The sequence below is a fragment of the Hylobates moloch genome, unplaced genomic scaffold, assembly GCF_009828535.3.
Source record: "Hylobates moloch isolate HMO894 unplaced genomic scaffold, HMol_V3 SCAFFOLD_16, whole genome shotgun sequence".
Taxonomy (NCBI): Eukaryota; Metazoa; Chordata; class Mammalia; order Primates; family Hylobatidae; genus Hylobates; species Hylobates moloch.
The window spans coordinates 71,755,422-71,771,096 of NW_026652291.1; the positions used below are offsets into that span (position 1 = coordinate 71,755,422).

The window sequence follows — 15,675 nt, forward strand, 5'->3', positions numbered from 1 at the left end:
GCTGTACTTAGACCACTTCATAAAAAGGTATACTAAGAGTTTCGGTTTGGGAAGACAAGAGTTCTGGAGATTAATAGTGATGATATTTACAAAACAACGTGAACATATTTAATGCCACTTGACTATATAGTAAAAAATGGTCAAAATGGGCTGGGTGCGGTGGCTCACACCTGTAATCCCAGCACTTTGGGAAGCCGAGGCGGGCAGATCATGAGGTCAAGAGATCGAGACCATCCTGGCCAACATGGTGACACCCCATCTCTACTAAAAATACAAAAATTAGCCAGGTGTGGTGCACACCTGTAATCCCAGCTACTCAGAAGGCTGAGGCAGGAGAATTGCTTGAACCTGGGAGGCGGAGGTTGCAGTGAGCCAAGACTGTGCCATTGCACTCTAGCCTGGGAAAAGAGCAAGACTCTGTCTGAAGGAAAAAAAAAAACAAAGGTCAAAATGGTAAATTTTATTTTATATATATTTTACCACAATAAAGAAGGTATACTAAGACACTACCTTTTTTAAGGATTATAAATAACCATATTCCTTTATTTTAAGCTCAGTGATACTCTCACTTCTTAAAATTTTTTTTAATTTTTAATTTTTTTTTTTTTTAAGACAGGTTCTCACTATGTTGCCCAGGCTGGTCTCACATTCCTGAGCTTAGGCAATTCGCCTATCTCAGCCTCCCAAAGTGCTATGATTACAGGCGTGGGCCACTGCCCGGCCGCCTCACTTCTTAAAATATTCGTGTTAATAAACATTCTTCAGAAACTCAAGTTATTTTTTAAATTGTTTAACAAATTGCTTGAGCTTCCTCACTACAGGGTCTGCTGAAGAGAGGCACAGGAAGTACCTTTAGATAAGATACGATGGCTCATGCCTGTAATCCCAGCACTTTGGGAAGCCAAGGTGGGAGGATCTCTTGAGGCCAAGAGTTTAAGACCAGCCTGGGAAACATAGTGAGACCCTGTCTCTACAGGAAATTTAAAAAGGCTAGGTGTGGTGGTTTGCACCATAGTCCAGCTACTCAGGATGCTGAGGTGGGAGGACTGCTTGAGCCCAGGAGGTCAAAGCTGCAGTGGGCTATAACGGTGTCACGGCACACCAGCCTCCAGCCTGGGTGACAGAGTGAGACCCTTTCTTTAAAAACAACAACAAAAAGTAACTTTAAAAAAAGTAAAAATAGGGCCGAGCGCAGTGGCTCACGCTTGTAATCCCAGCACTTTGGAAGACCGAGGTGGGCAGATCACGAGGTCAGGAGATTGAGACCATCCTGGCTAACACAGTGAAACCCCGTTTCTACTAAAAATACAAAAAAATTAGCCAGGCGTGGTGGCACGTGCCTGTACTTTCAGCTACTCAGGAGGGTGAGGCAGGAGAATCACTTGAACCCAGGAAGTGGAGGTAGCAGTGAGCCAAGATTGTGCCATTGCACTCCAGCCTGGGCGACAGCAAGACTCTGTCTCAAAAAAAAAAAAAAAGAAAAGTAAAAACATATGCACTTGTTTACAAAATTATCCAAAACATTCTTTCAAGTCTTCCTGATTCTGAAAAATAGAGTCTCAATTGATATCTCTAAAATTTGAGGCTGGGTACAGTAGCTCATGCCTGTAATTTGAACACTTTAGGAGGCTGAGGTGGGAAGATCCCTTGAGGCCAAGAGTGTGAGGCTGTAGTGAGCTATGATGGTGCCACTGCACTCCGGCCTGGGTGACAGAGATCCTATCTCAAAAACAAACAAAACACAGGAAAAAAAAAAAAAATCAAGATTTAGATTGCAAATGGCTCCACAAAACAAAACAAATCTTGAGGGCAAGGATGTTTTAGTAATTTTACAATTGCCAGCTCTAGGCAGTATGTGACATCTTAGTAGGCACTCAGTGGTTTTAGAATAAATGACCTTGTGCTGAGGAATGTGAAAAAAAGATGTAAATCGGTGCTGTTTTATTGACAAATGGGATATGAAGAATGAAATGTGCGGCCGAGCACGGTGGCTCACGCCTGTAATCCCAGCACTTTGGGAGGTAGAGGCGGGTAGATCACGAGGTCAGGAGATCGAGACCATACCGGCTTACACGGTGAAACCCTCGTCTCTACTAAAAATACAAAAAATTAGCCAGGCGTGGTGGCGGGCGCCTGTAGTCCCAGCTATTCGAGAGGCTGAGGCAGGAGAATGGCGTGAACCCAGGAGGCGGAGCTTGCAGTGAGCCGAGATAGTGCCACTGCACTCCAGCCTGGGCGACAGAGCGAGACTCCGTCTCAAAAACAAAAGCAAAAACAAAAAAGAAATGCGCAACATAGGGTTTAGATGAAGTGATAGGAGACTCAGTATATTATGGAAATTCTTATCTTGATTTTCTGTATATAGAAATAAAGCTGTATCCGGCTGGGCGCGGTGGCTCATGCCGGTAATCCAGCACTTTGGGAGGCGGAGGAGGGCAGATCACGAGGTCAGGAGTTCAAGACCAGCCTAGCCAACATAGTGCAACCCCGTCTCTACTAAAAATACCAAAATTAGCTGGACGCGGTGGTTCGTGCCTGTAATCCCAGCTACTCTAGGGGCAGGAGAATCACCTGAATCCAGAAGGCAGAGGTTGCAATGAGCTAAGATCGTGCTACTGCACTCCAGCCTGGTGACAGACTGAGAATCCGTCTCAATAAATAAATAAATAAATAAATAAACAAAGCTGTATATCTGGTTTTCTATACTTTCCAGGTCAAATCTCACCATCAGATGTTCCTGTTAACTTCAGTTTGACATCTTATCTAAAATGACTCCTAAAATGTGTAATAATGATAATTATAATACCTAAACCTACTGACTCTAACATCACAAAGAATTTTAAGAGGTCGAGGTTAGAAATCTAAAATTGGAAGTCATCAGCTAACAACGACATTTCAAGTCATGAGTTTGAATAAAAATAACCATGGAAATCAACATTCAGCAAAATACAGGCATAGTGGCCAGGCATGGTGGCTCACGCCTGTAATCCCAGCACTCTGGGAGGCCCAGGCAGGAAGATCACTTGAGGTCAGCAGTTTGAGACCAGCCTGGGAAACATGGTGAAACTCCGTCTCTACTACAAATACAAAAATGAGCCGGACGTGGTGGCGGATGCCTGTAATCCCAGCCACTCAAAATCGCTCGAATCTGGGAGGTGGAGGTTGCAGTGAGCCGGATGGCGCCACTGCACCCCCGCCTGGGCAACAAGAGTGAAACTCTGTCTCAAAATACACACACACACACACACACACGCATAGGATAGTTTGCTATAGTTACCAAACATAAGCATATCCTATTTTCTTGAGCTTTCATCAGGCTTTCCTTTGCCAGAATACATCTATCCCATTTTTCAATAATAGATCTAGCTACCACATTTCCTCAGTTTTAATGTGTGTGTTGAAAGAGACAGGGTCTTGCGTCGCTGAGGCTGGAGTGAAGCAGCGGGATCAAAGCTCACTGCAGCCTTTTTCTGTCTATAAATCTTCAACACTTGGCTGCGCTGCAATCTCTCTGAGCCTGCCCGATTCGCGAATCGTTCTTTGCTCAAACTGTTAAATTTAACTTGGCTAAGGTTTTTCTTTTAACACTTCCTACTAACGCTACAGCCTAAAACCTCTGCTGCAAAGTGCTTTTTCAGGTGGCAACGTACCAATCCTAACAAGTTTGTGGGAGTAATGGGGAGGAGGGCTAACTCTCTATTTTCTTTCAGAAAAAGGGTTAGGCAAAGGCTTGTCCGAAGTCTGCTGCAAACTCACAAACCACTCAGAACCAGGTCTTCCCACACTCAATTAATTCCAAGTGGTACTGTATCCGATTACCCCCATTTTCCAAGAGATAGTTTATTTTTTCTCCTCTTTTCCCCTCCCCACTACACTTCCCACTTAGCCCTTTTTGAAATGCAAAATAACCTCTCAACTCCCCTCACCAGACCATTCTCTACAGAGCAAATTCATCTACGAGATCCAAGACGCAACTCCCACCGCCAGGAGTCGCCTCAGAAGGGTAAGCAGAAAGCATACCCACTTGGCCACTTTTACAACTTATTTCTGCTCAGAAAGACACCAACTCAACTACCCGGTAGATAAGGCACCAGCTCGCAGAGACTTCTTGCTCATTTCCTCTCGTACCTTATAAAATGCCCGCTGTTTTGCTCCAAAGGCGAAGCGGACTGGCTTCGGAAATAAAATCCCTCTTCTTGTATGCCAGGGCTCGCTCTTGTTAATTGGTCTCTACGTGTGGCGAGCAACTAACTCGCTTTTCCGTTAGAGCACTCTGAGCCCTGGTCAATCTACCCCCCAGGAGAGCAGAGACCAGCACAACGATCCGAAGGAAGGCTGTTGGCTTCACCCCGCCTAAGTCCTCAAAGTCAGCGCCTGCAGCATATCCTTGCCCCCACCGCCTGCCTCTGGCTTTGGTCACTTACACTTACGGGTAGTTCGCATCCACTGTAGCAGCGGCTGGCGGTCGGCAGGAGCCACAGCGCGAAGCGGCCGCAGCATCCCTGCCTGCTTCGCAGTGGGAAATTTTACCTTGCAGGAGCAAGCCGCGCAGGCAGTGGCTGGCACTGTGCATGCGCAAGCAGAGACCGCCCCCACCTTCCGCGGAACAAGCCTCTAGTCTGCGAAGCCCTTAAGCCCCGCCCCTCTACGGAGGTCTCACGTGCGCCCCGGGATCCCTGCCTTCAGTCACACCTCCATCTCTCATCTTTCCGCTCTTAGCTGGGAGTGCTCCGCCTAGTCACTTTTCTTAAGGTGGCTCGTCGAGGCTTGACTTCTTCCCCGAAATCACGTCCCTAGACAGCCTCCTATTTTACCACTAACTTTACTACTGCAGTTATTCAGCGGTAGGAAACTAAAACCAAAAACCAATGTAAGCAAATAAACATCTCAACTGTCTCAGGAGCCGCGTAGAAGGAACGCGGCGTGTGCCCCGGAAGCGGAAGTGGATCCTCCTCTAGAAAGGCTGGACTACGCGGAGTGGTGACGTTTCCTCATTGGGCGGAAGGTTCGGTGGCGCTCCGTCGGTTTTCCAGCTGGTGGGAGTTGACGACGCGGTCCTGGGCGTTGGGACCCTACTTTATCTAGGTCGGGAAGTTGGGTTGTGGGGTCGTACCTGTCTGTCTGCTCCCAGCTTTCTTGGGTTTCTTCCGACGGCGTGGGGCCTCGCTAAGGAATTCCCGGCCCCTTAGGGCCACGGCTTTAGCGGTGTCTTTTGCGGTAAGTGTCTGCTTTTTCCCGCCCCAGACTACGGAGGGGCAGCTAGGGGCAGCCCCAGCGCTGCTTAGGAGGCAGGAGACTCCGGGGGAAGTCCGCCTCCCTGGCCACCGGCCATCGTTACCGAGACTGAGTTTCTGTGGCTCTTCTTTATCTCGTCTTCCATGAGAAGTTTTATTAAAGATGCGCTGTGACTCTTTTGAGTTGTCTCTCGATTTACCTGAGCCAAATAGGATGTAGGCAGTTGCAGGCCTGACTCTTCGTTTTGCTTTCCTGAGCAAGAATTTAGATGAGGCTACTTCCCCGAAAATCCTTTTACTTGTAACAGACTTTTATTTTTCCTATGTGTTTGTAGTGCTTAACACAATGTCCTGCGTGTAGTAGACGTTCAGTAAACGAATATGGAATATCAGTTGAATGCCAACGATGATTTAAGACAGACTGGTAGCTCTCTCTGTACCATTTGACGCTACTGACCATCCATTTCTTGAAACTTTCCCCTGATGCCTTTCTTCATGCTATCCTCACCTGCTTCTTTCACATGCTTAATTTAACAAAATATATACTTGTTCTTGGCTACAAGGATACAGAAATGAGTAACGCTAACTCTGCCATTGAGAAGCTAACGCACATAAATACACATTATATCAAGATGGGTAATGAGAAACACTAGTTACATATAAAGAGCTGTAGAAAGCTGTGGGAGAGCTAAAGTGCTCCTTAGGTGCTTTGTGACCCTGAGCCAGTTTCTATTCCAAGCTAGCCTCAATTTCCTCATCTGCTTAATAGGCTTGTTATGAGGAGGAAAGGAGATTAGGTAAGAGGTTTGGTTTGGTTTAGTTCCTAGAACATAGCAATCGTGGTGCCAAAGGGGAGGGAAATATTTCCCTCAAATCGCTTTTCCTCAGTTTTTTGATATGGCCAACTGGTATTTTCCACCTTAATGTAGAGTACTATGCAAAAGCGTCTTCAAGTCTTCCTTCCAGATTACTCCTCTAACCCCATCTATTTGGAAATTCTGGACCTGCCACAGGATTACAGTAAGATAACCATAAATGTAGCTTTTTAAAAATTGATTTTCTCCTATGTGCCATGGAGAAAGGGAAAGGGAATTAGTAAAAGCTTCTATCCCTTTGGTTATTTTCAGTCTTGGTTAACGCTGTGCTTTTAGTTGTTCCTCAGTCATTGCTATAACCCAAATGGTCTTCCACAGGCTCTCCTCGAGGCTTCTTGCTTGCTTCCATGGCATTGTCCCTATGTGCCAACCATGTCCAAACCTTATTCTTTTCATTTCCAAACCTTGTTCTTTTCCAAACCCTATTTGCTCTGTCGCCCAGACTGGAGTACCGAGGCACCATCTCGGCTCACTGCAACCTCCACCTCCCAGGTTCAAGCGATTCTCCTGCCTCAGCCTTCGGAGTAACTGAGATTACAGGCGCCCACCACCACGCCCAGCTAATTTTTGTGTTTTTAGTAGAGATGGGGTTCCACCATGTTGGCCAGGTTGGTTTTGAACTCCTGACCTGAAGTGATCCGCCTGCTTCAGCCTCCCAAAGTGCTGCGATTACAGGTGTAAGCCACCATGCCCTACCTAAACCTTATTCTTTAGCCTCCATCTCATGAGTTGATAGTTCTGTACTTTCCCCTAAAACCTGCAAACTCATTAGGTCCAAAACCAAATGCACTGTCTTCACCTTCCGTTTTTTGTTTTTTTTTTCACTATGACATACGTCATGCATACGAAAGTGTATAAAAGCAGTGATTCTCAGTGCGTTTCTGAGTTTTGACCTCTGGTTGAATTTTGTGATACAAGTAGGTTAAATTTTTAAAAGGATTATAAGGGCTGTGAGCAATGGCTTACGCCTGTAATCCCAGTATTTTGGGAGGCTGAGGCTGGCAGATTGCTTTAGCTCAAGAGTTCGAGACCAGCTTGGGTAACATGGCGAAACCACTTGTCTCAACAAAAGAGACAAAAATTAGCCGGGCTTAGTGGCGCCGCCTGTAGTCCCAGCTAGTTGGAGGGATAATAAAATGAACGTCTATGTACACATCCTTCATGAAAAGTAGAACATTAAAAATAATACATTAAGTCCCTTTGACCTTTTCTCTATTAACTCCTCTTTCTGACTTTCAAACCACCTTCCCTTTTTGCCTTCCATTCATTGGTTAATGGCATCACTAGCCATCTGGTTATAAAAACTAGAGATATTGGAATCATTTTTGCCTTATTTTCCTTCACTTGCCATAACCATTTGGTCATTAGATTCTGCTTCGTGAGTTAGCCCTTAACCCTAGTGTCTTTTTCTCTAGTTCAAGGCCACATCTTGTCTCAACTAGCCTTATGGAGTATGGGTAGTGCATGTAGTGTCCTGGCTCTTCAGTTTTTTTCCCTCCAATGTATTTGTGACACTGTATCTAAAGATGTTTTTAAGGTATAGAACAGATTTCTCCTTCCGTTGTTTTCTTTGGGACATGTTATTAAATATACTTAATGTAGTGATTAGGAACCCTGGCTGCACATCAGTATAGCTAGTGAAAGTTTTCAAAACATAAATGTCTTGTTTTGCACTCCAGGTTAAGAATTTAGATGAAGTTAAGGTAAAACTTTTTTACCTTACTATCTCTGGAGAGTCTGAGCATTTAATTTTTACTGATAGGCATTATCTAAATGTCATTGAAATAACCCATTGCTTGAGCATATGCCTCTTATCCCTCCTTTTCCTTTTTTATTTTTCACTTTTCCTTTTTCTTTTCAACTTTTAAGGCCAACCATTTCCAAGGAATTCTTTTGATTTTCGTTTTAATTTTCTAATTGGTAGCATTTTATGTAAAGATTCTTTTTATAGTTGACCTCATAGCCAAAAAGTATCGTAAAGAAATGATTCCCAGTGTTTTTGAGTTACTACCTCTTGTTGCTAATTGACTTTTTTTGGTATACCTTTTTTGCTGCAAAAGTATGAATTGGTGCTGTGATATTATTTTACATAAAATGAGTTTTAAAATTTGAAAAACAATTACTTTAATGAAGAGAAAGTTGCTTGATACTTCTTGATATAATTGAATATAACCTTTGGTGCTAAGTTAAGGCAGAGATGGTATGATGCATAATTTATCTTTTGAAGGGAGTCTTGTGTTAAACTGTTATATTTGATTAGGAGTTAGAACTTCTCTCATGCTGGGACAATTTCTGGAGTACATAGTAGGTGTTTAATGAATGAGTAAATGAATACAAGTGGCAGCTCCATCCCAACCTCTAGTCTGTTGACTAGTTGCACTCTAATTCTCACAAGGAGCACTTTGGAAAATAATTTTCCCTTGACTTAAAAAATAATGTTCTCAGTCATTACTAAAAAATTGGAAATTAGAAAAAGATATAAGAAAATAAAAATCGCTGGGCACTGTGGCTCACGCCTGTAATCCCAGCATTTGGGAGGCTGAGGCAGGTGGATCATGAGGTCAGGAGTTCAAGACCAGCCTGGCCAAGATGGTGAAACCCCATCTCTACTAAAAATACAAAAAATTAGCCGGGTGTGGTGGCAGGCGCCTGGAATCCCAGCTACTCGGGAGGCCAAGGCAGGAGAATCGCTTGAACTCGGAGGGCAGAGGTTGCAGTGAGCCAAGATTGTGCCACTGCACTCCAGTGGGCACAGAGTGAGACTCCGTCTCAAAAAAAAAAAAAAAAAACTGCTAGTTATTCATCATCCAGAGATAACAAATGTTATTTTAACAGTTTATTAAAATATAATTCTTGGCTGGGTGCAGTGGCTCAAGCCTGTCCCAACACTTTGGGAGGCCAAGGCAGGCAGATCACAAGGTCAGGAGATCGAGACCATCCTGGCTAACAAGGTGAAACCCCATCTCTACTAAAAATACAAAAAATTAGCCGAGCATGGTAGCCCTCCATGTAGTCCCAGCTACACGGGAGGCTGAGGCAGGAGAATCGCTTGAACCCGGAAGGCAGAGGTTGCAGTGAGCTGAGATCTTGCCACTGCACTCTAGCCTGGGTGACAGAGAGAGACTCCATCTCAAAAAAAAAAATATATATATATATATATATGTGTGTGTGTGTGTATATATGTGTGTGTGTGTATATATATATATATACGCGCACACACACATAATTCTTACACAGTTCACCTAAAGTGTACAATTGAAAGGATTGTAGTGTATTTACAAAGTTGTGCAACCATAATCAATTTTCGTACATTTTTATTATCCCATGAAGAAACCCTATACCTATTAGCAATCATTCCCTATTGTACTCCATCTCCTGAGCCCTAAGCAACTATTAATCCACTTTCTGTCTCTATAGATTTATGTATTCTGAACAATTCATATGGAACCATAATACGTGGTCTTTTGTAACTGGGTTTTTTCACTTATGTTTCGAAGATTAATCCATGTTGTAGCATATGTTCAGTACTTCATTTCTTTTTATTGCCTACTGATATACCTTTGTATTTTATTCTACATTTTACTTATCCATTCATAAGTTGAAGAATATTTGGGTTGTTTCTACTTTTTGGCTATTATGAATAATGCTGCTCTGACCATTCATGTACAAGTATTTGGATGATATCTCATTAAGATTTTGATTTACAATTCCCTGATGGCTAATATTTTTTAATACTTGTTTTTAGACTGTGTTTAACAAAATATGGATTCTACTACATACGCAGTTTTGTGGTCTGCCTTTTGCATTTAAGCCTGTTATTAGCATTAGCAAGCATATTTTACAAAAGAATTTTCCTAATTTTTGCTCCCGTCTTTACTCCCCGCCAAAACCATAAATTCTTGGGAAACCTTGCTTAAATTAATATACCTAGAAAATACAATCCATATTAATATATACCAAATTATTATTGGTTGTTACCATGGTATGGGAGTGGGTAGAATTAGGGGAATTATATTTTCTACCTTAAATATTTCTGTAATGTTTTAACTTTTACAATGAACATACATCATTTTGTAATCACAGAACATAAAGGTGAATTATTTCCTTGGGGAATAAGTAGATTCAGCATGAAAAACAATTCCTAAATTTGAAAGTCATAATTAACATTGTAAAGTTAGTCATTAAAATATATTTTACTAAGCTGGGTGCGGTGGCTCACGCCTGTAATCCTAGCACTTCTGGAGTCTGAGGTGGGCGGATCGCGAGGTCAAGAGGTCGGGACCATCCTGGCCAACATGGTGAAACCCCATCTCTACTAAAAATACAAAAATTAGCTGGGCGTGGTGGCATGCGCCTGTAGTCCCAGCTACTCAGAAGACTGAGGCAGGAGAATCTCTTGAATTGGGGGGGGGATTGATTCCAGGACCAAAATCAGAGGATGCTCAAGTCCCTGATATAAAATGGTGTAGTATCTGCATATAACCTATGCACATCCTTCCATATACTTTAAAGCATCTCTAGATCAATACCTAATACAAAATGTAAATAGTTGTTATACCATATTTATATACTTAAGAAAATACTTGTTATACTGTATTGTTTAGGGAATAATGACAAGAAAAGTCTGTACATGTTCACTAGAGACAATTTTTTTTCTGAATGTTTTGATTTGTGGTTGGTTGAATCCATGGTTGTGAAGCCCCAGATACAGAAGGCTGACTGTACTATGTAGAAGTGATTTTTCTAAGTATATTTAGTTCTTGAGGCTAATATTGATTCAAAAAGTCATTGACAAGGACTTAGAAGAAAGAACTTTTGGCCAGGCGCAGTGGCTCATGCCTGTCTATAATCCGAGCACTTTGGGAGGCCGAGGTGGGTGGATCACCTGAGGTCAGGAGTTCAAGACCAGCCTGACCAACATGGTGAAACCCTGTCTCTACTAAAAATACAAAAAATTAGCTGGGCATGGTGTCGGGCACCTGTAATCCTAGCTGCTTGGGAGGTTGCAGTGAGCTGAGATTGCCCCATTGCACTCTGGCCTGGGCAACAAGAGCAAAACTCCGTCTCAAAAAAAAAAAAAAGAACTTTTTTGTAGGGATTATGTTGTAATAGGATTTGACACATCTAATCATTAGACTCTGTTTATATAATCTCAGATCAGGCAAATCTGGCAGGAATATTTATAATTGTTTATGTAGAGAAAGGTGGGTTTTTGGACACTGCAGCTTCTGTTGAATAATAATCTGGCAGTTGTAATTGCCACTAAATTTTAAAGATTCCGGGAGTGGTTCCTGGATGATAGGACAGACACTTCAGTAAGATTGTTCAGAAAATTTCCAGCTTACTTACTCTCCATATAATAGAGAGATAGTTGGTATCATTAAAAAAAGAAAGGAAGTTAATAGTTAATATGCTAGGTTTTTGAAGACAGCTTTATACGTATTGTCTCATTTAATCCTCACAACAGCCCTTCAGGGTAACTACCTTGGTAATAGTATTATCTCCATTTTGCAAGTGAGGAAAGTGAGGCTCAGAGATTAAATAACTTGCCCGAAGTAACACAGCCAGTATGTAACAGAGCTAGGATTTGAATCTAAGTCTGTCAGACTCCAAAATCTATGCTCTTTCCAGTACTTCACACTGCAGCAAGTAAGTGTGATACTCGGCCCTGTGCTTGCCTTACTTAGGGCACCCCAAACTTCAGCCTGTTTCCATTGCTCACTATCCAAATCCTAGTCAGACCCCAGTTAGAAGACCCTGTGACTCGAGCCAGGATCAGTCCTTGTATGTACTGTTCTGATTGAAGTGATACTTATCATTTCTTTCTGAACGTTGCAATTACTCCTCCACAAAGAGGAATATGCATCTTTAAATATGATTAAAAAGTGATTTCTTCTATTATAGCATAGCAGCAAAATTTGTCCTTGCAGTTTCCAGCAGGTGTATTCAACCCTATAATTTAAAGCATCATTCATACTCCAGCCAAAGGACTATGGGAAGTCATTTTGCTTTTTTTTTGGCAGGGAATGGCTGTTCTATTCCCTATCCTACTTATATCATAAAATCGTTGTAAGAGTGGAATGAGATAATAGATGTTCAACTGTAGGAAAGTACTGTGTGGTAATCTCTTACCTTTCTAAAAGCCCCATCTAAGTAGAGATTCTTCTTTTGTGAAATTCTAGCATATACAGATTTATTTCTATAAATCATTTTGGTTAGGCAAGAGAATCTTGAGAGTGTACTTGAATTGTAGATTACTCCAACCTGAGATTTAGGCTTAGCTATTAACTTACAAAAGGTATTTTTCACTTTAGTGTACATATTAGAACAAGGTGAGGTTAATTTTTAAGTATCTTGTTGTAAATGCATGGCAGGGAAATTCTGAAGAATTATAATTAATGACAAATAAATATATTTAATGTACAGTATAAATTACCCAAGTTATCGATTTTGATTCATCATATTATCTTCATTGATTTATTTTAATGGCTTTTAAAGATATTTACAATGCCTTTCATGACTTTAGTTCTCTGGTCTCGCTTTTTCCCTAAGGCCTTAAATACATCATTTCATTCATTCATAATGTTCATTTTTATTAAGGATTTACTGTATAGGGCTGAGGATAGATAAAGCAGTGAGCTCACAGGAGAAAGCAAAAGAGGCAAAAATCCCTGCCCTCAAGCAGGTTAAATTTCTTTTCTTTTTTTTTTTGTTGAGATGGAATTTTGCTCTTTCACCCAGGCTGGAGTGCAGTGGCACGATCTTGGCTCACTGTAACCTCCACCTCCTGGGTTCAAGCGATTCATGCCTCAGCCTTCTGAGTACCTGGGATTACAGGCATCTGCCACCACGCCTGGCTCATTTTTGTATTTTTAGTAGAGATGGGGTTTCACCATGTTGGCCAGGCTGGTCTCGAACTCCTGACCTCAGGCAATCCACCCACCTCGGCCTCCCAAAGTGCTGGGATTACAGGTGTGAGCCACCACGCCTGGCCACAGCTTACGTTTCAATAGTGAGATTATAGATGACAGATACTATAAATAAGCCATATGTCAGTTGATAATAGAACAATAGGAAAAAATAAAGGGAAGGGGGTTGCAGTTTTAAATAAGTGATTAGGGGATACCTCATTGAGAAATGGCATCTGGACAAATCTGAAGGAAATGAGGGAGGGAGTTATGTTGTCAAGCAGAGGAAGAGCATGCTGGCTAGTACCGAAACACTGAGGTGGAAATGTGTAGCAGCAATAGCAAGGAGGTCAGTATGATTAAAATCAGTCATGCGTGCGTATGTGTCTCTGTGTGTGTGTGTGTGTGTGTGTGTGTGTGTGGAGGGGGCCTTACAGTCCATTCTGAGGACTTTACATCTGTGTGCAATGGAAGTCATTGAGATTTTAAGCAAAATTCTAACGGAGTTTTCAGGAACACATCATCCTTGGACATTGTAGAGGAAACACTGTAAATTAAAGGGTTTTTTTTGTTTGTTTGTTTGTTTTTTTGAGAATGGAGTCTTGCTCTGTCGCCCAGGCTGGAGTGCAGTGGCGCAATCTCGGCTCACTGCAAGCTCCGCCTCCTGAGTTCACGCCATTCTCCTGCCTCAGCCTCTCCGAGTAGCTGGGACTACAGGCGCCCGCCACCACGCCCGGCTAATTTTTTGTATTTTTTAGTAGAGACAGGGTTTCACCGTGGTCCTGATCTCCTGACCTCGTGATCTGCCCGCCTTGGCCTCCCAAAGTGCTGGGATTACAAGCGTGAGCCACCGTGCCTGGCCAAGTTAAAGGTATTATTAGATGTTCTTATTCCTCTACTGAAATGCAGGATTTTATTTTATTGTTTTTGTGTTTTGTGTTTTTAAGACGGAGTTTTGCTCTTGTCATCCAGGCTGGAGTGCAATGGCACCATCTCGGCTCACTGCTACCTCCACCTCCTGGTTCAAGCAATTCTCCTGCCTCAGCCTCCCGAGTAGCTGGGATTACAGGCACCTGCCACCAAGCCTGGCTAATTTTTGTGTTTTTAGTAGAGATGGGGTTTCACCATGTTGGCCAGGCTGGTCTTGTACTCCTGACTTCAGGTGATCTACCCGCCTTGGCCTCCCAAAGTGCTGGGATTACAGGCGTGAGCCACTGGGCCCGGACAGATTTTGTTATTTTATATATTAAAACTATATGTATTCATGTATTACATAATAAAAAATATATTTTTTTAATTTAAGGCAAAAATGTTTTAAAATACACACTGCCAGTAACTACTTACAGAAGGAAAAATATATTGGAAAACCTCACAGAAGTTTTTAAAATTTCTAAATTTAAAACATCCGGTTAACATGGAAAGTTAGATTTATATTTAAGAATTAACTAGGCAGCCATAAAAAGAATGAAATCATGTCCTTTGCAACAACATGGATGGAGCAGGAGGCCATTATCGTAAGAGAACTAATTTAGAAACAGAAAATCAAGTATCTCATGTTCTTACTTATAAGCGAGAGCTAAACATAGGTACACATGAACATAAAGATGAAAGTAGTAGACACAGACCATTCCAAAATGGGGGAGTTTGGGAGGAGACTGAGGATTGATAAAGTACCTCTTGGGTTCAAGGGTCAATATTTGGGTCATATGTGTATAAGTCCAGTCCCCACCATTACACAGTATACCAGTGTAACAAACATACACATGTACCCTCTGAATCTAAAATAAATTAATTTTAAAAAATTAAAGACACTTCCTAGAGTTTGCCTCCCAAAAAGTTAACTAGTCTGGCTTATTTATTTATTTATTTATTTAGAGATGGAGTCTCACTCTGTCTTCCAGGCTGGAGTACAGTGATGTGATCTCGGCTCATTGCAGCCTCCACCTCCCGGGTTCAAGTGATTCTCCTGCCTCAGCCTCCTGAGTAGCTGGGACTACCAGAGTACACCACCGTACCCGGCCAAGTTTTGTATATTTTGTAGAGATGGGGTTTCACCATGTTGGCTAGACTGGTCTCGAACTCCCAACCTCAAGCAATCTGCCCACCTTGGCCTCCCAGAGTGCTGGGATTATAGGCGTAAGCCACCATGCCTGGCTTAGTATGGCTTTTTAAAATGAAGGATGATCTGTTTATGACATGACCTCTAAAAAAGTTAATTGTGGTGTCATAAATAGGATTATATCACTCCCAGTACCACCATGGTGAAGGATATAAACTGAAACATCTGAATCTTATTTCTTAAATGAAGAATATTAATTTAAGGATCAATAATTATTTTGTATAATGGGTATGGCATAAGAAATAAAAAGTCCTGGATCTTTTCCATGAAGTAGTTGGCTCTCAGGTTAAGTAACAATGTAATTGTAAAAAAATCTTATGGTAAGCAATTTTTTTTTTCAATTTCATCAAGTATTGGTAGTAAGTTTTTTTAAAGTTCTAAATTACCAAATTGTACTTGAGTGAAAGTGTAGTGTTTAATTTATATCTCAGCCTGGGATATCTGTTTGCCAGTGATAGGTCCTCGAATGCATTTTCCCTTCCTGCCTTTTTTTGATTCCTCTCACCTCTTTACTTTCTCTATGGTGAATGAGTCAGCTA

At 42.0% G+C, this 15,675-nt stretch overlaps 1 protein-coding gene across 5 annotated transcripts in view; it reads left to right on the forward strand.

Moving 5' to 3' along the window:
- The first annotated feature begins 4,924 nt into the window (after positions 1-4,924).
- LOC116484611 (signal recognition particle subunit SRP54) overlaps positions 4,925-15,675 on the forward strand; it is a 95,969-nt gene continuing 85,218 nt past the window's right edge. For 2 of the 5 annotated variants that reach the window (XM_058429600.1, XM_032179468.2), the window contains exon 1: positions 4,925-5,217. The gene's annotated coding sequence lies outside the window, so the exon portion shown is untranslated. Of the gene's footprint in view, positions 5,218-13,801; positions 13,889-15,365; positions 15,457-15,675 lie in introns of those variants that run through there. The other 3 variants (XM_058429598.1, XM_032179470.2, XM_058429599.1) reach the window with 3 other exon arrangements.